Source organism: Nothobranchius furzeri, unplaced genomic scaffold, assembly GCF_043380555.1.
Source record: "Nothobranchius furzeri strain GRZ-AD unplaced genomic scaffold, NfurGRZ-RIMD1 Scf031, whole genome shotgun sequence".
NCBI lineage: Eukaryota > Metazoa > Chordata > Actinopteri > Cyprinodontiformes > Nothobranchiidae > Nothobranchius > Nothobranchius furzeri.
Genome location: NW_027223048.1, coordinates 382,887 through 405,185, shown reverse-complemented (window position 1 = coordinate 405,185; position 22,299 = coordinate 382,887). Strand labels below are relative to the sequence as shown.

Sequence of the window (22,299 nt, the reverse complement as noted above, 5' to 3'; positions counted from 1 at the left end):
TAGTCCTTAAAATAATATAGTAAAATTATATGTGTGTGTGTGTGTGTGTGTGTGCGCGTGTGTGTGCGCGCGGGCGTGCGTCTATGCAACAATTTTGAAAAAGGGGGCCACCTAAATTGACTGAAGCCCATGGGCCCACAACCTCCTAAATCCGGCCCTGCTGCCGCCTCACTGCCCATATGACATGGAGATCAGGCTACAACAAGGTACCAGTCCTCCCCGTGGGTGCCTTTTCTCTCTCTCTCCCTCCGAAACCAGAGCTATGGAGGAGTATATCAACCAGGCCCTCCAGCAGGGTTTCACTCATCTTCCCCGGGTGCTGCAGGCTTCTTCTTTGTGAAGAAAAAGGAAGGTGACCTTCGTCCCTGTATAGACTACCGGGGTCTAAACAAAATCACTATCAGGGACCGCCATGCCCTGCCACTCCTCACGACTGCTCTGGACTCCATCTCCTAGGCGCGGATGTTCACAAAATTGGACCTCCAGAGCGCCTACAATCTGGTCCGCATCAAAGCTGGGGATGAGTGGAAGACCACATTCATCAACCTCATCAGTCATTGGGAGTACCAGGTCATGCCCTTCGGGTTGTGCAATAGCCCCGCCGTATTCCAACGCCTCATTAACGATGTCCTCCGCGACATGCTGGGGCGGTGGGTGTTTGCCTACCTGGATGACATCTCGATTCACTCCAAGTCCGAGGCCGAACACCTTCACCATGTTCGTGCCGTCCTGACCCGGCTCCTGAGCAACAACCTATACTGCAAGCCCGAGAAATGCTCTTTCCACCAGCGGACCATCTCATTCCTGGGCTTCACAATCTCGGATCAGGGCATAACCATGGACCCTCACAAGGTCCAGGCGGTCGCTGACTGGCCCCTTCCTACGAGCCTAAAACAGCTACAGAGTTTTCTGGGCTTCTGCAATTTTTATCGCCGTTTTATTAAGAACTTCAGCACCATTGTGGCACCGCTCACCTTCCTCACCTGACCAAGCCCTCCCAGCCAACCATTCCGTCTGACACCAGACGCCATTCGGGCCTTCCGCCACCTGGTCACCCAGTTCACGTCGGCCCCTATCCTCCACCATCCAGAGACTACGGAGCCCTTCGTGGTCGAAGTCGATGCCTCGGACTTCGGTGCCGGTGCCACCCTGTCCCAAGGTGGGCCCGACGACAGACTCCATCCCTGCGCCTACTTCTCTAGGAAGTTTTCCGCCACCCAGCAGAAGTATGGCATGGGTGATCGGGAACTGCTGGCCATAAAATGGGCGCTGGAGGAGTGGAGACAGTGGCTTCTAGGCACCATCCAGCCTTTCACTATCCGGACGGACCACCAGAACCTGACTCACATCCGATCCGCCAAGCAGCTCAATCCTCGCCAGGTCCGCTGGGCCCTCTTCTTCAAGCCCTATGGGTTCCATCTTTCCTACCGCCCTGGAACTAAGAACCAGAAGGCTGATGCCCTCTCCCGCCAGTTCACACACTCCACGCCCACGTCCGAGCCTGCACCAATTCTCCCAGAGCACCGTTTCCTGGCCCACCTAAGGTGGCCGTTGGAGGAGGCTATCCAGAACGCCCTCCGGAACGACCCCGCACCTCCAGAGACCCCCGCGGTTCGTCTCTATGCGCCTACATCATGTCGCAGTGAGGCGCTCTCCTGGACCCACTCCTCACGCCTGTCTGGCCACGCGGGGTTCTCTCGAACTCTGAGGTTCCTCCAGCGAGCACTCTGGTGGCCTTGCATGGCAAGAGATGTTAAGGAATACACTACCGCCTGTGACATCTGCGCCTGCTCCAAAGCACCCAGCCAGGCCCCTGTTGGTGTCCTCAGACCTCTTCCAGTGCCCTGCCGTCCGTGGTCCCACGTGGGTCTGGATTTCGTGACAGGACTCCCCCCGGTCAACAACCTCAACACGGTCCTCACAGTCACTGACTGGTTTTCTAAGGCGGTCCACTTCATCGCCCTTCCGGGTTTCCCTTTGGCCCGACGCACGGCGGAAATATTCCTGGAGAACGTGGTGCGCCTGCACGGCTTCCCTGTTGATGTGGTCTCCGGCCGGGGTCCCCAGTTTACGGCCCAATTCTGGAAAGCCTTTTGCCACCTAATGGGAGCATCAGTCAGCCTATCCTCAGGCTATCACCCGCAGACCAATGGTCAGACGGAGCGGGCTAACCAACAGCTGGGTCGGTACCTCCGGTGCTTTGTCTCGGCCCAACCCTCGCAATGGCCTAAATACCTCCTCTGGGCAGAGCTGTCCCACAACCTTCACACCTCTTCAACGACTCATTTGTCCCCTTTCGAGGTCTGCTATGGCTACCAACCCCCGGTCTTCGCCCACCAGCAGCCCAAAGTTGCTGTACCTGCCGCACAATCCCTAGTGAGGTGCTGCAAGAATGCCTGGATCAAAGCACGAGCTTCCATCACCCGAGCCAATGGCCATTACGCTCGCCAACATCTCCGCCGTCTTGTCCTTGTCCCTCTTATGTCCCTGGGGATAAGGTCTGGGTGTCCACTGCGGACCTCCGCTTCCGTGCAGGGTCCAAAAAGCTTGCTCCCTGGTTCCTCAGGCCTTACACAATACAGAAGGTCATCAACCCAGTCTCGTACCGGCTGCGGTTATCGGCGACTCTCCGCATTCATCCCACCTTCCACATCTCCCGACTCAAGCCCCATGTGGAATCCTCCCTGCTTCTGGCTCCGGCGCCTCCGCCTGCCCGCTTCCTCGACGGTGAGCCCATCTACACCATCCGATGCATCCTGGACGCCCGTCGCAGGGGTCAGGGATGTCAGTACCTCGTGGACTGGGCGGACTAGGGCCCAGAGGAACGCTCCTGGGAACCGGCCCACTCCATCCTGGACCCTGACCTGATCTCTGACTTCTAGAACCGCCGGGGCCACCCTGGGACTTCAGGAGCAGTCCCTCGACGGGGTGGGTGGGGGGTGGGGGGGGTCCTGTCAGAACCCAAGTCCCCAAACCAGCCTCTCCCAGCTAGCCGGCCTCCACCATGGACTACAACTCCCAGCATGCCCCTCGCGGGGATTCCCTCCACGTCGCACCTACGTCACGAACTGTGACTATATACGGAAGTCGCCTCCCCAGCTCACCACAGTCATCGTTTCTTCGGATCTATGATCAGAGTTTCCAAGCAACCGATCCATCGTACGAACTCTCAGCTCACAGTAAGTGTTCTTACTTACTTCGGGAAAACCCAGCATTTCCGCATCACTTCATTGACGCTCGAACGCTCTGAGATTCTTAGATTAAACCGAGAGCCGGCATTTCACGGACGCTATCACTTCCGCGTCTGTGAGACAATGCTCTCCACAAGCTCAACTCCCGTATCCAGCCGACCAGTCTGACATCAGGGGCCAAAAAAAGTTTCAAAGTTGAATAAAAAATAAATACAATTTAAAAATCACAAGTACTTTACTTTGCAGTATTTTTGCTCATTTAAGACATTAAACAAACAATCTTTTAGTCTTTATGAAATGTAAATTTGTTCAGAGGTCCCTACTTTATTTTGACTAATTAATTTGACCCCCCCCCCCCCCCCCCAACGGCATAAAATGGTACAGTTCACCTGGCCGAGGGTCGCGTAGCAGGCGAGGCCAGCTTCACGCAGCAGTCAGACAGCAGAGGCTGCAGTAAAAATATGTCTGGGTCACGGAAAAGGAAAGAAAGAAAGGAGAAAGAGGACAGGCAGAAGAGAGGGCGTCAGTATGTCACACAGTTTTTCTCAAAGAAAAGTGGGTTTAGTTAGTGAGTGGTTAAATTCAACCTGTTTGTTGGCTTTGATATCCATAGTGAGAGGAATGTTGGTTACGTATTGTAACCCCAGATTTTATGAGTCTAGTCGCAACCCTTAAGCTAGCTGCTATTGGAAGGATGATCTCAGCATCAGCCAATCATGAAGAGCTTAAATGTACGCCCACCAATGGTGGGCACCCCTTGTGGGTATATAAGTAGAGCGACTCCACTGTTTGCCTCCAATGGCTCTTGGTCCTAACAGAACCAGTGGGGCCATTTGCTTAAGGGCTGCGATTAGACTCATAGAATCTGGGGTTACAATACGTAACCAACGTTCTATGTCGTATAGTCTTAGCCCTTAAGCTAACTGCTATTGGAATAATGCGCAGCTGGATGGGTTTACGCCACACTGGTTAGGTCAACCAAATGGACACACCCAACATGTCTCATTTTAGAGAGGGCCGCTCAGCCTCAGCCGAGGGCTTAAAAGGCTGAGGCAGCCAGAGATAAGAGTGGGGCCCCCACTAAAATCATCATCCACAAGAGGATGAAATTCATTCAAGTAGGGCTGATGTGGTGCCATAATGCTTTCACTCAGCCTGCCTGAGGTCCAAGCACTGAACGATTGATGGAACCTGAAGACACATCTCATAAATAATAACGAGTAAAGGGACATGGGGAAGCCCATGAAGCAGCCTGAAAAATGTCTTCCATCGACACACCACTGTGGAGCGCCATAGAAGAGGAAATCCCTCTGGCTGAGTGAGCCCGGAGTGTCTCAGGAGGATCCCGCCCTGATGATGTGTAAGCGAGTGAAATGGCGTCACACAGCCAGTGTGAAAGATGCTGGGTCGACAGCGCTTGTCCAAGGGAAGAGTCTCTGTAGTGCACAAACAGGCTTTGTGAGCGGCAAATCCCTGAAGTGCGTGACACATATCGTGTGAGCGCGTGCACCGGGCAGAGAAGATGGGAAGCCGCCTCCTCATCAGAATTATGGGGAGGAGGAAAAAGTCCAGCCAATGAAATTGACCTGGATTTGAAGGAAGTATTAATGTTTTTGGGCACAAAGGCTGGGTTGGGGCAGAAAACAGCAGACCCGCCATCTTCCCGGATCCTGAGGCATGCGGGAGCCACTGAGAGGGCAGTTAGGTCGTTCACTCTCTTGACTGATGCCAGCGCCAGCAGCAAGGCAGTTTTGAGTGACAGAAACTTGAGTGAGGCCTGGTCCAAGGGTTCAAATGAGGCTTCAGATAAGCCGCGCAGAACCACCGTTAGGTCCCACATTGGAAATAGCGGGCGGGACACAAGTCTGTACCTTCTGACACCTTTTAGAGACTCTCTTGGTTAGCTTGCTTCTCACACCAAACCTTCCGTCAGGAATCCTGGCGTGACCTTTGACCCAGCTCTCACCCTGGATTCTCATGTCAGTTCTCTTGTTGGCTCTTCCTTCTTCCATCTCAGGAACATTGCTAAGCTGAGTCCCATTCTGTCTCGCTCTGAACTTGAGACTGTTCTCTGCACCTTCATCTCCTCACGCTTAGACTACTGTAACTCTCTTTTCACGTGTCTGAGCAGAACCTCCCTGAACCGTCTACAGGTGGTTCAGAACGCCTGTGCTCGGCTTCTGACCAAGTCCTCCTAACACACCCACATCACCCCGCTTCTCCTCCAGCTTCACTGGCTGCCAGTGAACTTCAGGGTTCATTTCAAGATCCTGGTTCTGGTCTATAGGGCCTTACATGGACAAGCACCATCTTACATTGGTGATCTTCTTAGTCCCTACACCCCCAGCAGGTCCCTGAGGTCCAGTGATCAAAGCCTACTGGTTGTGCAGCGCACCAGGCTAAAGACCAAAGGTGACAGATCATTTGCTGCTGTGGCTCCCAGACTCTGGACCTCTCTCCCCCTGAGCCTGAGATCAGTGGACTCAGTGGTCTCCTTCAAAAAGCAGCTGAAGACTCACTTGTTCAAGCTGGCTTTTGTATGACCTTCTTCACCACTCTCTCTTTATTCGACTCTCCCCACCTTTTCCACCTTCCTCAGGATCCACTGATTTCCCTCTTTCCTATTCACTCTCTCTCTTCCTTAACATTTTTTCTTTTAAATCGCAATTGCTTATTGCTCATTTTAAATATATTTTTAAACATTTTCAAAATGCTTTTTTCTATTTTTACAATTTTTATATTCTTTGTTTTTGTGAAACGCCTCATGATTTTTATCTTGAGAGGCGCTATAGAAATTATATTTTCTTCTTCTTCTTCTTTTAGAAAACGTTTTGTCAGGGGATGATTGAAAACAGATCTATCTCCAAAACCTTGGTGACAGGATGAGATAGCTGCAGCATATGTTTTAATAGTGCTGAATGCGAGGCCCCTGTCCACCAGTATCTGCAGAAATGATAGGACATCCGCCAGCTGGCAGGAGAGCGCTTTAACATTCCGCTCTGTGCACCATTTTTGGAAAGCTGCCCATTTAGCAGCATAGGATGCGACGGTAGAAGGCGCCTGCGCACTCCGAATCGTGGCGACCACATCATGCGGCAGCCCAGAAGCCTCTAAGCGTGACCGCTCAGCGGCCAGACCCACAGCCATTGGCCTATTTCTGAAGGATGTTTGATTATCCCATCCGCCTGGAGAAGGGCGTCCCCCCTCCACGGGAGCCTCCACGGGGAGTCGGACACTAGCGCTTGCAGGTCCGGAAACCATGACGCGGACAAGCGTCTGGGAGCTACCAGAATTACCGAGAGCTGTTCAGACCGAACTCGGTCCAGGAGACGGGGAATCAGTGGGACCGGCGGAAACGCATACAGGAGCGTCTGAGGCCAGGGCTGGCGTGAGAAGGTGTCCGCTCCAAGCGGGGGGTGGTCCCGGGGACTCAGGGAAAACCACAGGCGACACTGAGCGTTTTCGCGAGCTGCGAACAGATCCACAGAGGGTTCCCCGAACTTGATCCAGATCTGTGATATCAGTGCGGGATGCAGACGCCAGTCGGAGTCGCGGGGTCCCCCTCTCGACAGGATGTCTGCTGCCACATTCAGGAACCCAGGAATGTAGGTGGCTTTGATGGACAGCAGGTGGACATGTGCCCAACACAGTAAATCTGTGGCTACCGATTGAACTCCCCCATGGCGATTTATGTAGGCTGCCGCCACCTGGTTGTCTGTGTGAACTTCGACATGACGGCCCTCGAGAAGGGCAGCGATCTTTTCAGCCACGGGCAGAGCAGCACAAAATGGGCACGAGGCCTGGGGGGTCAAGGCCAGGCCAACGTGATGAGCCCCGAGACAGACCTCACATTTGATGTGCAGGTCGCCACTGGAGATGGAGCCCGTCTGGCAGGCCGGGCAGGTCCTTGCGTTGCTGGACATGACTGGTGAGTTGAATGTTGTTTCTAGATAATTTGCTCTTTAAAGAAAGCTCTTAAGCTTGGCTTGAAGAGATAACGGAGGCGAACAGTGGAGTTGCTCCACTTATATACCCACAAGGGGTGCCCACCATTGGTGGGCATACATTTAAGCTCTTTATGATTGGCTGATACTGAGATCATCCTTCCAATAGCAGCTAGCTTAAGGGCTAAGACTAGATGAAATAGAACTGTGTTTCATCTAATTATGGTAAATGGGTTGTTGTCCTAGTCCCTACCAGAATCAGCAGCTGATGATATGTCAGCAGGTGTCCCCTCACAACCCAATGAACCTCAAGAAGGTGAGCAATGTTGCATGTTAGCTAGCAGCCTCATTTAAGGGGTTCTCTGGGAATCACTTAAGGCTCTCTTCTCTATCAGTTATATTACAAAGGAATATAAAAAGGCTATTTTTGGTGATAAACACATTGTTTTTCCACATAATGATAATTATATATAAAAATCAGTAAAAATGTATAGATTGTTTTGGATGCTGGGCAGGTTGCAGTGTTGCCAACTCAGCGACTTTGTCACTGTTCCTAACAACTTTTTGACCCCCCTCAACGACTTTTTTTCCAAAAAGCGCCTAGCGACAAAGTTAGCGACATTTCTCAGGACCCGTTGCTACTTTCTGTAGAACTTTCATGTAGATATTCCCCACAGATTAGCAACAAAGAAACCATTTGCACTCTGAACCGTTCTTCCGGGAGTAAGGAAAGAGAACGATACTCTGCACATGTGCACGAGGACTGACCAATCATAAACCGTTTTCGGCCGGTCTGATTCGCTGAAGACAGAGTACAGCTGCAGAGCTGGAGACCGCCGATTTACGTCTGCTGCTTTCATATTACTGCAGGCTCACGCTTCTACTAGAGACGGCGCGGGGGCCATCTCTGGTTCTGCAGCCGTCAGACACTTTGGCTTTTCCTGCATTTGGCAAATGAAGTCATCGGGAGTTTCAACTACCGTCCCGTTTACACACGCAGCTCTGTGGCTCATCTGAATTTCCTTCAGTGACACAGGGATGGTTATACTATGAGACACCCGCTCCCTTTTGCTCGGTGCACCGTTATTATCACGATGGAGAGAATGCACAACAGAGAAGTTGAGAACCTATGAGGTGTAAAAAACAGCTTTTTAGGAAAATGTCTGTGAGAATGAGGAGAGCAGGAGGTCTGAGTTATATCCTACAACAGAACTGTTTGGATCACCACACCATATCTGTCTTAATGCCCCTTTATTGGTAGTTTTGGAATTTATTGTACATTTCAAAGCAATTTGGGCCCATTTTAATCATACTAATTAATAACTTTAACATATAACATAGTTTTTATTTTCCTCCCTTTTAGTCCTATATATATATATTAGATGCTATGGGGAAAACGAACGCTAATGTGGCGTGATGATGTCATCAATATGTAAATTAGCACGTGACATCATCTGGCGACATCTAGTGACTTTTGGGGGGAACTTCAGCTACTTTCAGTCAAAAACAGTTGGCAACACTGGCAGGTTGAAGCATTGTTATTTAGTCCGTCACTAAGTATGTCTCTCAGGAGCATTATTAATTATATCACTGTAAATAATAAATCTTGCTGTGTACAATCAGGCTGAATATATTTTTAGCTGTTTTTTTGTTGTTGAGAAAAATGGGGTTTCTAGAGACTTATAAACAAATTCATGCAAAGTTATCCAACTTTAAAATTTTATGTAACCCTAACTGACTTCGGCTTGAACTGTGTGCTTATTCATTTTGTGTCTGTGATGAAGGCATGGAGACTTAATAAAGAAGTCATCTTGTGAGCAGTGAATCCTTAATTTTTGTCAGTCATACAGAAATACTTGATTTCAAGAGGAAAGATGTCACACCCTGTCCTGTCTCCCCATTGTGTTCAACCTGCGTCTCTGTTAATTGCTCCCACCTGCCTCTCGTTTTCCAATCACCCAAGCTCCCACCCCGCTTGTATTTAAACCCCTCCAGTTCTGTGTCTCTGGTTGGTTCGTTGTTCCCATGTCCTGCGCGTGTTTATCATTAAAAGACTTTACCTGTCCCAGGTTGTCTTTCTGCCTGATTGCTTCCCAGCGTTTGGATCCTTACATCCGCTCCACTCACCAGCACGCCGTGACAGAAGACAGCTGAAAATGTAGTTATGTAAAGCTTTGACACAACATGGACATTTAATTAGATATCCAAATTTGAATTTGATCATCAAATAACATTTTAGAATAAACACATTTTAAGGGAGTAATAGGGAAAAGGAGATTAACACCTTTCAGCATTTCCTGCTTTTTCCAGCAGTGATATTGCTAATTCTGTTGAAGGAAATTCACTGTTTAATGAGAGACAGCTGGTGAAAATGATATGTAAATAAGTAAGAATGCATGTAGACCTACATAATTAAGCAAAACTGAAACACTAATATGAAGTATATATATTATATTTTTTTTCTCCCTTTGAAATCTGGGAGGGTGGAACCCCAGCTCCAGCTATGGACAAGCCCCCAGGGGGCCCAACTTGATATTTTTTCATGGGGCCCAAAATCTCTGGCAGCCCCCCTGGTAATGTCACATATCAACATGCTGCCCCTGGAGTTTGCTTACAGCACTTGATGAGGGGACCAGGTGTGATGAATGAAGGCTGATGAGATGAATGATGGTGCATGCAGGTCAGGGCATGGCAGGGTCATGACAGTCTTACCTCCGCACGCTCTGTCTTTCCTTTTGTTGGTGTGGTTCATGCGCGGAGCGCGCTCCTGCATAAAATCCCGCGTCCTTGCTGGATTAACAGCCACTGCTTTCTCTTCACAAACAGTTTAATTTAAGATTTAAACATGAAACGGAAACCCTTCAGCAACGTGGGACAGAGTTTCAATTTGCGGGTAATTCTGGTCTCCCTTTACTACAGCAGCCACTCAGCTATGGAGGCTGCTGGCCTACGGAGGCTCGGAGCTGGACTCTGGCAAAGGTGAACAGGATCAAACTACTTTTGAGGAGGGAGAGCTTTGCTGCATTTTTGCTACTGAAATAAGACGTTTCAACCAAGCACTGTATGCTTTTTACATTTTACAAGTGTGATTAAAACATTTAGTAAAAAAAAACATTTTAAATTCTCACATTTTAGGGGTGCTGGGAGATGATTTAGGGGTGCTTCAGCACTCCCCAACATAGGCTAAAAACGCTCATGGTGCTGATGGCAATTCTGAACGAAATGAACAAGGTCCATGCCAAACCAACGGAAAAAAAGGTTAGAAGCAAGGTACGAAACAGACACTGTAAAATAATTGTAAGTATTAAGATGTTAAAAGTATATAAATGTCAAAAGAAAACAATACATGAGCTAAGATCTACAACCAGGGGCAGTCCTAGCTCGTTTGGTGCCCTGGGCGATCACACTTCCTTATGCGTGATTTACTTGACCAACTTATTACAATATGTGATGCATTTATACCCCAAGGCATAAAGAAGGCAAGAGCAAAAAAGCAAGTAGCCGTCGCCGCTGTAACATATGTTCTCCAAAAGACACACAGCACTACCGAAAATAAAAAGGATTTTTCAATACCTAATACCCATTTTGCCGCCCCCATTGTCCAGGTCTAAAACTGCTACTGTTTACAGCAATATATTCCAATTCATGTTGATGAATACGGTATCTTTATTCTTCATGTTTTCAAGGTTTCAAGTGTTTGAAATTTAAACAAAGTGCTTGAACTGTAAGTGATAGATACTGCAGGTAGGTGTGTGTGTGTGTGTGTGTGTGTGTGTGTGTGTGTGTGTGTGTGTGTGTGTGTGTGTGTGTGTGTGTGTGTGTAAACATGAGCAGCAAATTATCAGAAAGCAAAAGATCAGTCTTGATGAAATGTAGATTTGGGTTCTGATTAGGGTTGTCACGGTAACCGGTGTAGCGGTAAACCCCGGTAAAAAAGTTGACAAAAATAATAACCGTCTTGTTTTAAAATATATATATTATCTTGGTGGGTTACCGTGGCTGCGGTGTAGGCGCGGTGACCCTTACCAGCCACCGTATCATCTGCTGAAGTTGCCGGCGGCACATGTGCGCTTTGTTTACGACCAAAACTTTCTTGAGGCTAAAGCTGAAATAATGACCAAAGGAGGAGACAGCAGCGCTCAGGACATTTATTATCCCTCAAAGAAGACAAAGTGGGAAGTACGGGCATTTTTTTTGATATTTGAAGAATGCCGAGGGACAGTTGATAGAAGACGGCTATCCTGTTTGGAGCACGTGCAGAAAAAGTGTCTGTGAAAGGCAGCAACGCTTCAAATCTCATGACACATCTGCGTGACCATCACCCACAACTCTACAGTCAACGCAAGGCAAGCTAACGTTAGCGTTTTAGCTAAAATGCGTGATCCGAGGATTTGGGTTGAGGGAGAAAGCAACGAGTCGCTATATAAAGCAGCCGCAGCGCCGCTACCTGCATATAAACCGTGTCGCAGACACCCCCATGTTGAAATGACGCTATTGTTGAGGGTCTGACCTCATGAGGAAATTACTATGCAGTGATTTTCTCCAAAATGACTGTGCTTAAATTGCTCTGAAAAGCAAATAATCACATCAGCGCCAAGAAACTTCATTTCCCATGATGCTTTGCACACGGAAGAATTGGGATGATGTCACCGCCTAGTACCAGAAACACGTTCTGCGCATGTGCGGGAAGCCGTGGAGCTTTTCCCGCGAACTAAGACCATAAATCTTCAGCAGAGACAAAGAAACCTCGTTCTTTTGCCCAGGATACCTGGCGGTAAGGACACGCTTGTCGAACGCTCTGACAACTTGAGCACGCGGAAGCTCTAAGTGCCAAGTTGAGCCACGCAACCGCTGGAAACCACTCTTAACTCCATCGGGACCTGACTGGGAACGAGCGGAGCTCCATTCAGCTCTCAGAGACGCTGTAAGTTGTCAAACTCAGCACAAAAGAAACTTCGTCCTCTTTGTGTCCAGCTCGTGGAGAAACACACGTGGAGCCAAACAACGGAGAAAGCATCAAACCGACGGATGACGCTGAAAACTGCGGAGAAAAACGGAGAACCGTCAAATCATAACAGCGGGGACGCCTTGCTGCTCTTCTGGTGATCAGAAAACTCATTTTTTCTCTCTCCTTTTCTTCTCCCGTTTCCTCTATAGTCCAGAATAAGCAATAAAACCGCGCTATTGCTTAAAAAGTAGCTTCGTGTTTTCCTCTTTCGCTCCCAATTCGTCCTTCGGGTCATTTTGAAAGAATAAACTGCTTATTGATCATCGCTAATATCTTTAGTCGTCAGCTCTGGCCAGGCTGCCGACTCCTTTTAGATTAAATAATTTACAAGTGACCCTTTTGTTGTTTGTTAACTTTTGAAGTGTTTGAATTAAGTTTTACTGTGATTCTAAGCCACTAAGTGTTCGGGAAAGTAGAAAACTTTACACATCCAGGTCTCCTGTTGAATGCGAGGGGAGGGGAAGAGCCCCACACACACTCACAGCTCACTCCCCCCCACCTACTCTGGGGAAACAAAGACCCATTCATCTCACACACACACACACACACTCACTCACACACACCACACAAACACCTTGAACATTATTTTGAATATACATCCTTTTATTTTATCACATGGTTATTATTCATTTATGCCACTGTTTATTCATTTGACAAATTGTTAATTAAACGTTATAAAATTCAGATTTTCGTCTCCAGTAGCTTTGTTGTGTCGAAGAGAAGTCTCTGCTCCAAGGATTCTACGAACTTCAAGAAAGACTGATAAGAGTTTTGGATTCAATTTTTCCCCGGTTAAAGGGGAATGGTGCCCCGTATATCTAAGAATATCTTAATTAATTAATAAATCAGTAAATATTTACATATTTACAGAATTTATTGAAGAATCCAAAAGTAAGTTGAAGCTTACTAATTGTTCGCTCCTAATAACCCCAACACTATGCATTACGGGGCTCCCAGGGGCAGATAAGAGTTGGTCTCTCTCCGAGAATAATTATGAATTTAACAATGATTACTGCCTGATGACATTTTCCCACATCTGCAAAGCTCACTGGAAGGACACAAACCGAGGACAATATTTTCCTGATATAGGGTTTATTACTCAAGTAAGTGTCATGTTTGGAGGAAGGTACCTAACCCACGACATGCAGAATGCAACACAGACCAAAAACGGATGGTAAAATGATTTATTTATAAAGGAGGGACTTAGGATGCACAGATAAGTCTGTGGTTGGAACTCCTACGACAGCTCAGCGTCTGGAGGAGGGAGAACACAGTGAGCATAGGTTCTGATTCAGAAGTCCAATGTAGGCAGAGGTAGAGCCCTGCACTGAAGCCCTAGGCCCTCGGGCCGGCCCGGCCCGACGGCCCTCGGGCCGGGCGCCTTTATTTTTAATCGAATTCATTAAAAAAACGAAACACAAACGCAACATAGTAGAGCCCTGCGCGGGACTGTTTTCTTCATCCCGCTCCTGCCCGCTCCCGCTGAATTTCTGACCATTAACGCCTGCAACTGCAGCGTTAAACCAGGGGCGGATTAAGGACTGAAGAACATCCGGGGCTTAACACACGCACACACACACGCTCACACACACACACACACACACACACACACGTGACACGCACTGGTCAACATCATATTTGTCTTGTACCACATAATTTTTAATCTGAAGCTACATATTAAGCATTTTCAGGTCAGAGTATTGTTCCTGTTAGTGTTTAGTGTGAGATGATAGTAAATATTCCCTTTCTTTCTCCAACAAATTTACCTGATAGTAAGCTAGCTTTAGGCAAACCAGCAGCACAACAAATATTTTCAAATAAGACTCACAAACCTGAGTCAACACCAGTCTCATCAAAGCTGGGGTTCTGTCGCCGTACTTTTGGTCTAAAAAACGTCCTTATGTCCATCTTCACTCATGCGTTTCAGGCAGAGAGTGCAGAAGAAGCCGGCTGCTGAAGGGCTTCTTCTTCAGTGGTGGAGGCTCAGGCAGGCTGTATACAAACTACTGCCAGCTGCTCCCTCTCTGTTGGACTTTGGTACTGCATGTTACTTCTGCGATTTAGATCCGGGGCTTCAGCCCAAGTAGCCAGGCCTAATGCCGCCCCTGCATTAAACTCCCGCCCGCACCCGTAGTGTGCATATCTACTCCCGCCCGCACCCGTAGTGTGCATATCTACTCCCGCCCGCACCCGTAGTGTGCATATCTACTCCCGCCCGCAACCGCAAAACTCGGAGAAATTACGCAGCTGGACCGAGCGCAATTTGTGGCAGCGGCAGCGCGAGTGGCACTTGCGTTGGCAGCTCTGACTCTTCCGGGTGGTGCCACGGCTTTTAGTGGCACCTGCCACTGCTGCCATGGCCGCTGTCACTGCTGCCACAGCTGCCACGGCCCATGCCACTGCTGCCAAGACACTTCCGGGTGGTGCCACGGCTTTTAGTGGCACCTGCCACTGCTGCCATGGCCGCTGTCACTGCTGCCACAGCCCATGCCACTGCTGCCAAGACACTTCCGGGTGGTGCCACGGCTTTTAGTGGCACTAGCCACGCCCCCTGCCTCTAAAAGTCGTGGCACCACCCGGAAGTGGTGGTGCCACGACTTTTAGTGGCACCTGCCACTGCTGCCACAGTACCTGCAGCTGCCACAGGCTGTAGTGACCTCAGTAATTGCAGCACTTATTGCATCATCGGCCTCATCATGCCAACGTTTTTATTTTTTACTTTATTAACAAAATCAAAACAAACAAGGCTGTCACCAAAAATATTTGAAATATTTCAAGCGGTTTACAAATGCATTTCCCAGTCACTCCATGCATATACAGTGTAATGCAATCAGAAGCGTTAATGCATTTATTTTTTCCATCATTTTTATTGCTCCCACAGACGAATCCGTGACAGCTCTAGTGGAAGATCCACAGACACTTCCGGGTTGAAGACCGGCGGGTCACCGGCCTCCGGTACGGAGTCAGGAAGCAGGGGAGCACCAGAGGCAGATGAAGAGCTTCCAGAGCAGTTCTCAATTTCTGAAATAATTTATGACAACTGCTACCAATGTGGATTGTGGAATAAAAAGAGATAAACTGTTAGTTTTCTCAATACTGTCATTGCAATCGCAGCAGATAACGCCATCTGCCGGCTTAAAATGGTTATTGCAGTACATTTTAAACAACTTGGAAGTGAAAAGGCTGTTTGTCACTACAACAGATTTGGGAATGTAGTTTATTGTTAATAGATATTGTGATTTTACAACAATAAAGTTTTGTATTGTGTATATAGATTTATCACTCTCTGTAATGTGAAGGGACTCCAATAAAGAAGACTTAGAACACAATAAAACTTTATTAAAACCAAGACCTATGCTGTTTAGTCTTGTACCTCAAATCTGGAGAAAACTTTGAGGTTCTTCTCATCTATGATAAAGGAACAGAACTTGTCATAGTCATTTTTATTTTCAAAAGCAAAAGTCAAATGTTCTGCTGGAGAGTCATAATCATGGTCCTCGTTCCAGCTTTGAACTGCCTCAAGGACTTCCTGCTGTTCTTCCTCATCCATGGACAGAACGGATGGCACTTTAACCATTCCCTCGAACAGTGTTCCCTTTACCCACTCGGCTGCTGCCAGCGTGTCTGCCAAAATACCGCTTTCCTGTGAAAATGACAGACACACACACACACACACACACACACACACATATTTATATATATACATGCAATGTTTATGCATGTATGCTGAAAACCCCTCTTTGATTTCGAAGTAGAAGTTGCAAAATTCCCGGGACATCAAACACCCTCCGCCCTCACTGTAAATATATACATATGTACTATATACTATACTTGTTATGTGTGCTTTACCTTTGGAGTGTCATCATTAATGGCCAGTTCTGCTTTTCTGTGAGGTCAGAGAAATCATGGCGTTTCAAAATTACAGCTTATTATACATGCTCCTAACAGGAGTCAGCACCCAAATGTTACTATACCCTTCATTGTCAATGAATGGCTTGGTCTTCATAAGCAAGTCTTCTGCTTGAAAACGGCAGATGACATTTGTAGTCTGCACCCACTGAATCAGAGCCTATAAAACAATTTTACATCAAATTAATTTGGAAAAAGTTAGAATCTACATTATGCAGATCTTTGACCACATTATTATTGTGAAGGCACTATTTTCTGTTGGTGAAAATGTAATTTTAGCATCCAACTTCTTCCTGCTTGTGTTACAAAACATTACAAATACTAGTAAGTTGTGTTTTTTTATATTTATAAGTGTCATATAAACATACCTCGGGCAGAATAACATCTGTTATGAAATGAGGATCCACAGATGTAGTTCCTGAAAGTGACAGGACTCTTTCCAAATGCTGGATGATTGTTTCAGTCTGGAACAGGAAGTAATAAATATAATAAATGAACAATAAAATTATAAAATTAATTGGGAGGTTGGAGAGAAAGTCATTAAATTCTTTAGTTCTGTATAACTTCCAATGTACGTTCTTGTCAATAACACATTATTTATAAATTTTACCATGGCCAATTTACACCTTATCCTGTAGAACCATTTTAAGCCGGCAGATGGCGTTATCTGCTGCGATTGCAATGACAATATTGAGAAAACTTACAGTTTATCTCTTTTTATTCCACAATCCACATTGGTAGCAGTTGTCATAAATTATTTCAGAAATTGAGAACTGCTCTGGCGCTCTCCATCTGCCTCTGGTAATCCCCTGCTTCCTGACTCCGTACTGGAGGCCGGTGACCCGCCGGTCCTCAACCCGGAAGTGTCTGTGGATCTTCCACTAGAGCTGTCACAGATTCGTCTGTGGGAGCAATAAAAATGATGGAAAAAATAAATGCATTAATGCTTCTGATTGCATTACACTGTATATGCCTGGAGTGACTGGGAAATGCATTTGTAAACCGCTTGAAATATTTCAAATATTTTCGGTGACAGCCTTGTTTGTTTTGATTTTGTTAATAAAGTAAAAAATAAAAACGTTGGCATGATGAGGCCGATGATGCAATAAGAGCTGCAATTACTGAGGTCACTACAGCCTATGGCAGCCGCAGGTACCGTGGCAGCAGTGGCAGGTGCCACTAAAAGTCGTGGCACCACTTCCAGGTGGTGCCACGACTTTTAGAGGCAGGAGACGTGGCTAGTGCCACTAAAAGCCGTGGCACCACCTGGAAGTGTCTTGGCAGCAGTGGCATGGGCCGTGGCAGCTGTGGCAGCAGCCATGGCAGCAGTGGCAGGTGCCACTAAAAGCCGTGGCACCACCCGGAAGAGTCAGAGCTGCCACTGCAAGTGCCACTCGTGCTGCCGCTGCCACAAATCGCTCCTATTACCTCACAATAAAAGAGATGTATTGAGTTTGCGTCCTCTCTGGTCCTGGAGAAAACATGTCACAACCCGCGGCTCTCCCATCCTTCTGATGCGGCTCTCTGTGCTTGTAAAATAATGAATGGATATTTAAATAAAATGTTTTATATTTTACTGAATTAATTTTATATCTGTAAGTCAATTCTATGTAAAGATTGTCTGCGTAAACCTGAACAGGTCCAACCCGGTCTTACTGTGAGACCGGGTTGACGGGTCACGCTTGTGCGTAATCATAGGCGCTTCCTGGGCTGAAGAGATTCTGGGATTCTCCTCCTGGATGTGTCGCACATTGGAGACAGGAACAAGCACTATTCAGCCAAAGTTTCATAATCAGGGAACATTTTCTAAGGGACAAGTCTCTCTGAGAGACAGGGTTTGGAAAACACTCGCTTCAGTGGGAGGAACCTTCCCGCATGCGCTCTGGTTCTGCGATGCGCTCCAAGCCCCTCTCCACAACTTCAGCTCGCTGTGCACATATGCGCTGAGCAGCTCAGATGTTCAGATGGGAATCTTTTCTTGGGTGATTTAGCTACATCTGCGATGTGTGTAACGAATAAAATGTCAGTTTGTCTGCATGCGTCGGGATAATTCTTTCTATTCTTTCTCTGTCAAAATAAACGGCCAAACACGGTAACTATCCGGTCGACACAAGCCCTGCTTTAGACTGTTTTGTTTGCTTGTGAAAATTGTTGGAAAGAGATCAAATTTAACTTGATTACCACCAGAGCCAGTGCGCCGTTATCTCTGTGACGGTAAACGAGGGAAAAACAAATTGATCGGATCCTGCTCGTCTTTTAACACATTGGTCAGGATTGACGCACTTTGTTTTCATTTAGTTGGTTAAAAAAAGTCAGGCTCGGGTCGGGCCAGACAATCCTGAAAACCTTTTCGGGCCGGGTCGGGCTGGGGCTCAGATTTTAGGTCCGTGCAGGGGTCTAGGCAGAGGTGTTCAGCAGAACATCCTGTGGGGCGTGTAGATGTTGGCTGGAGGAGGGAGAGGTAGAGAGCCGGGGGGAAGCGCAGGAGAGGGAGCATAGGTGGAGAGAAGCGGGGCGTCCTGGTGGATGGGGCACTGGGTTGAGATGAGAGGTGGGTTATGGAGGTTGGTGATATGGTCCGCGTGCTGAAAATCCAAATCCTGGAGTAGAGGTAAGTATCTAAAGAGCCCGACAGAAATCCTGACGAAGGGTAAAAATCCAAATCAGTTCCAGGCGAAGCAAGAAAGGTCAACATCCAAAAATACTAGAGCTAAACACTACGAATAACATTAATCCAAGAAATACTAGAGATAACTCGAGTGGCTGGCTACTACCACGCTGAGGCAATCTTCCGGCGTCGAATTGTGTCCTCCATCCACCTTAAATAGGAAAACACCCCGCTGATCAGGAACAGCTGGGCCACTCCCTCTCCTGGCAAGAGACTCACAGATGGTTAAGAGGAAGAGAGTACTCACCCCAGCTCATGACAGTAAGGGTAAAAAGGTATCTGATTAGAAGGCGTACTGAGGCCTAGTCCACACGTAGCCGGGTCTTTTTAAAACGAATATCCGCCCCTCCAAAAACTTGCGTCCACACCACCTCGTTTTAAAAAAACTCTGTCCACACGTACCCGGATAAATACGTTGTTAAGGACATGCCAGACCTGTAGGCGGCAGTACTTCCCCCGTTCTTAACCTCGTCCTTCGTCTGTGGTCTTCCGCAAGCAGCAGTAATTCCGCTTGCAAAAACAAACAAGCAAAAAGCGCTTGGACGATTGAGAAAGCGAGCGCAGCTCTGAGGGCATCCATGCTGTCGGCTAGTGTAAACACAGGTCGCACACGTGATGTCAGCATTTTTTTGTCATGGAAAGTGACGTTGCGGACCTTAAAACTCCGGTTTTGTCTGTCCACACGCAGACACCCAAAACGGAGAAAACGCAGATCTTCACTTTGGCCGGAGTTTTTAAAAAGATCCGTTTTCGTGTGGATGACAGGCCAAAACGTAGAAAAATATCTACGTTTTGGCAGATCCCCGGCTACGTGTGGACAGGGCCTGAGTATCATCTGATCTAATATTTTTAAAATGATGACATCAAACAGACAAACATTAAGAAGTTATGGGCAAATATTGGTATTTTAAAGTCTAAAGGGGGAAAATGTAAAGGAATAAACAACATAATTACAAAATGACAAACTTTAGGCAAAACTTAGACACAAACTGAGGACAATAAATTCCTGGTATACAGGTATTATTTAGTTGTCTGAAAATGTAACACGTTTAAAAAAATACCGCGATAATACCGAAAACCGTGATAATTTTGGTCACAATAACCGTGAGGTTAAATTTTATAACAATAACCAGCACAAATCATCACTTTGGAAAAGTCACACCAGGTCATCTAGAAATCTGATGGAGGACATGCAAGTGAAACTGGAAAAATGTAAATATTGTGTAAAAGTCCACCTTTTTCAGTAATTCAACTTAGACTGAGAGACCAAGAGCGAGCCACCCCAATTATGTTGCCATGACATGTCGAGATGTGCAGCAAAACATGAAGTTACGCGTCACGCTGACGTCACTCAGAAGACTCAGAAGATTAAAAAGTAAGTAAATAAATAAATAAAATGAATAAATAATAAATTCAATCAAAATAAGCCCCACCCACCCACTATCTCTCTCCCATGCTTATTTCTCAGTGTGGTCTCAGGGAGCTGCTACAGAACTCCATCAGTCAGTCCATCACGGGGACACGGGGACAGTCTAAGATCTTCTAGTCGTGGGCTGGTGTAGAAACTCCCACACCCGTTTTTCACACAACAGGAGATGTTTTAGAGCACTGGTCCCAGGTGGATGAATAGAATAGAACAGTAATGTCAGTGGGGAAATCCATTTGCTAGAGCAGCACAAACACTTACAGAAAAGAAAAAGGAAAATTAATAAGATTAGAGGTAAACACACAAAGGCAGTAAGCTATTATAGTAACCTTCAACCACTAAAAACAACCAATAACAAAACTGGGTATCCAGAACTATGCAGCAGGGACACAAACATACTACATCCGGTAATAAAATCATCTCTATGTTGTTTTTAACAGCAGCTGATTTATGTATCATGGTTTTAACTAGATTTTGGCTGTATGACTTTTTGTTTTATCTATTTTATTTTTGCTTTTATGTCCTCAATTTAATATATGGCGCCTTAAGATTTATTGTGAAGCAATGTCAGCTTTTTAAATCCTGTACAAATACATTTTAACACACATGTCTTGTTCCATGCTGCACGTGCTTGCGTCTGACTGGGCGCCATTAATGAGCAGTGAAAATGCAGACAGCGCCTCGCTGACCAGTGCGAGCCAGGGAGAGGAAATGTCAGAGATGGTTTTTACAACAGCGTGATGAAGATGTTAGGTGCATGGGTGTATTTTCTGGTTTTATTACAGTTGTTTCATTTTCTTTCAGAACCATTAGAATAATGTCAATATTTTAGGTGCAGTACCAGCAAACAGGCACAGGAGGGCGACATTGGTCCAACAGACGGTTTACATTTACCTGAAACACCGTGGTTAAGACAACTGACTTCATCTGCCTGATTTCATGTTCCTGATATTTTCTAATCACAGTTTTTCTGTTTGGTCAGTCTTGTTTTCTCTACTTCCTGGATTCAGCGCCAGAAACCATTGTCCACCCCTTTTACGTAACGTGGAAGCAAGCCCTTGTTGCCATGGAGACCTGCCGTGTGCTACGTTAACTGCTGTTCTCCCTCTACTGTTTTTGCTGCATGTGCGCAAAGTTCACGTATTTACTTTTACGTGCTTCATTGAGCTCGTATTTACAGGTAGGACTGACATTTCTAGTCTTTAGTGTTTAAAAGTGTTTCATTAGAACCTGCAGAAGCAGCTAAACGTTCTTTCTGTCCCAACTGGACCGGACCGGACCCTCTGGAGACAGAAACCCGACACACAAGACGGCCACAGCGTTCACGCATGCGCAGCAGTACAATTGTAATGGTCTGCACGCACGGAAGCGCAGGTGGCGTGATGACGTCACAAAGCCTTTATGACTGACGCTGGCAGCATGGACATATACATAAAGGTCTGCAGTCAGTGGTCAGTCAGTATCAGACTTGCTTTGAAGAAGGTGGTTGGACGGATTGTTGCTCTCAGAAAACTTGTTGGTTTTGTGTAAACAACATCTTTTAACAGCTTCCTTCAGAGAAATCTGGTGCATTTGGTGAATATTTATAGCTAAATTATTCACTGCTCGGAAATCCTAGAGTGCAAAATGGTCTTTGTTCTGTCAAACAGCCAACCAGCTTTCCAGTCAGGGCTAAGGTCCTCTGAGCTACAGTCGCTTCACAAACGACGCAGATATGAACTTCTGGCTAGCTACAGAGGAACTAGCTTCGCAGAAACACAAAACCTGTGTCTGTCTGCATCAAAACCTGACAAGTCTCGTCAGATTCAGCCCTTTGAGGAACCAAGTGTCCTTTTCAAGACAGCCGTGTCTGTGGACACCAGTGGAGGTTTAACATCCATCTCCAGCAAAAACTCCTCTGTTTTACAGGCTAATCGACAAGACCAAAGATATAAAACGCTGGCAAGGTACCGAGGAATTTCCTTAGTGGAGAAAAGACAGACGTCCTCTGTCCAACTCCAGGATACTCCTCGCATTCAGCTGTTGGGGAAAAGAAAGCGTTTGAGTGACGTAGATCACGAGAACTCTGACTTCCCCAGCGCTGCTAAAAGGCTGCGGCTGTCAGAAGGCACACCTCAGCAGAAACGTCCCACTATGATCCGCCTCAAAGGTCG

At 46.8% G+C, this 22,299-nt stretch overlaps 2 long non-coding RNA genes across 2 annotated transcripts in view; one reads left to right on the top strand and one right to left on the bottom strand.

Moving 5' to 3' along the window:
* The window catches only part of LOC139064482 (uncharacterized), a 47,460-nt gene extending 38,179 nt beyond the window's left edge, over positions 1–9,281 (bottom strand). The window contains exons 1-2 of the long non-coding RNA XR_011517494.1: positions 9,196–9,281; positions 3,581–3,656 (exon numbers count right to left, since the gene is read on the bottom strand). This is a non-coding gene — a long non-coding RNA (uncharacterized lncRNA). The remainder of the gene's footprint in view (positions 1–3,580; positions 3,657–9,195) is intronic.
* Positions 9,282–12,097: 2,816 nt separating this feature from the next.
* On the top strand, positions 12,098–15,227 carry LOC139064484 (uncharacterized). Its single transcript, XR_011517496.1, has 2 exons — positions 12,098–12,237; positions 15,025–15,227. It is a non-coding gene; the product is annotated as an uncharacterized lncRNA (long non-coding RNA).
* The last annotated feature ends 7,072 nt before the right edge of the window (positions 15,228–22,299 follow it).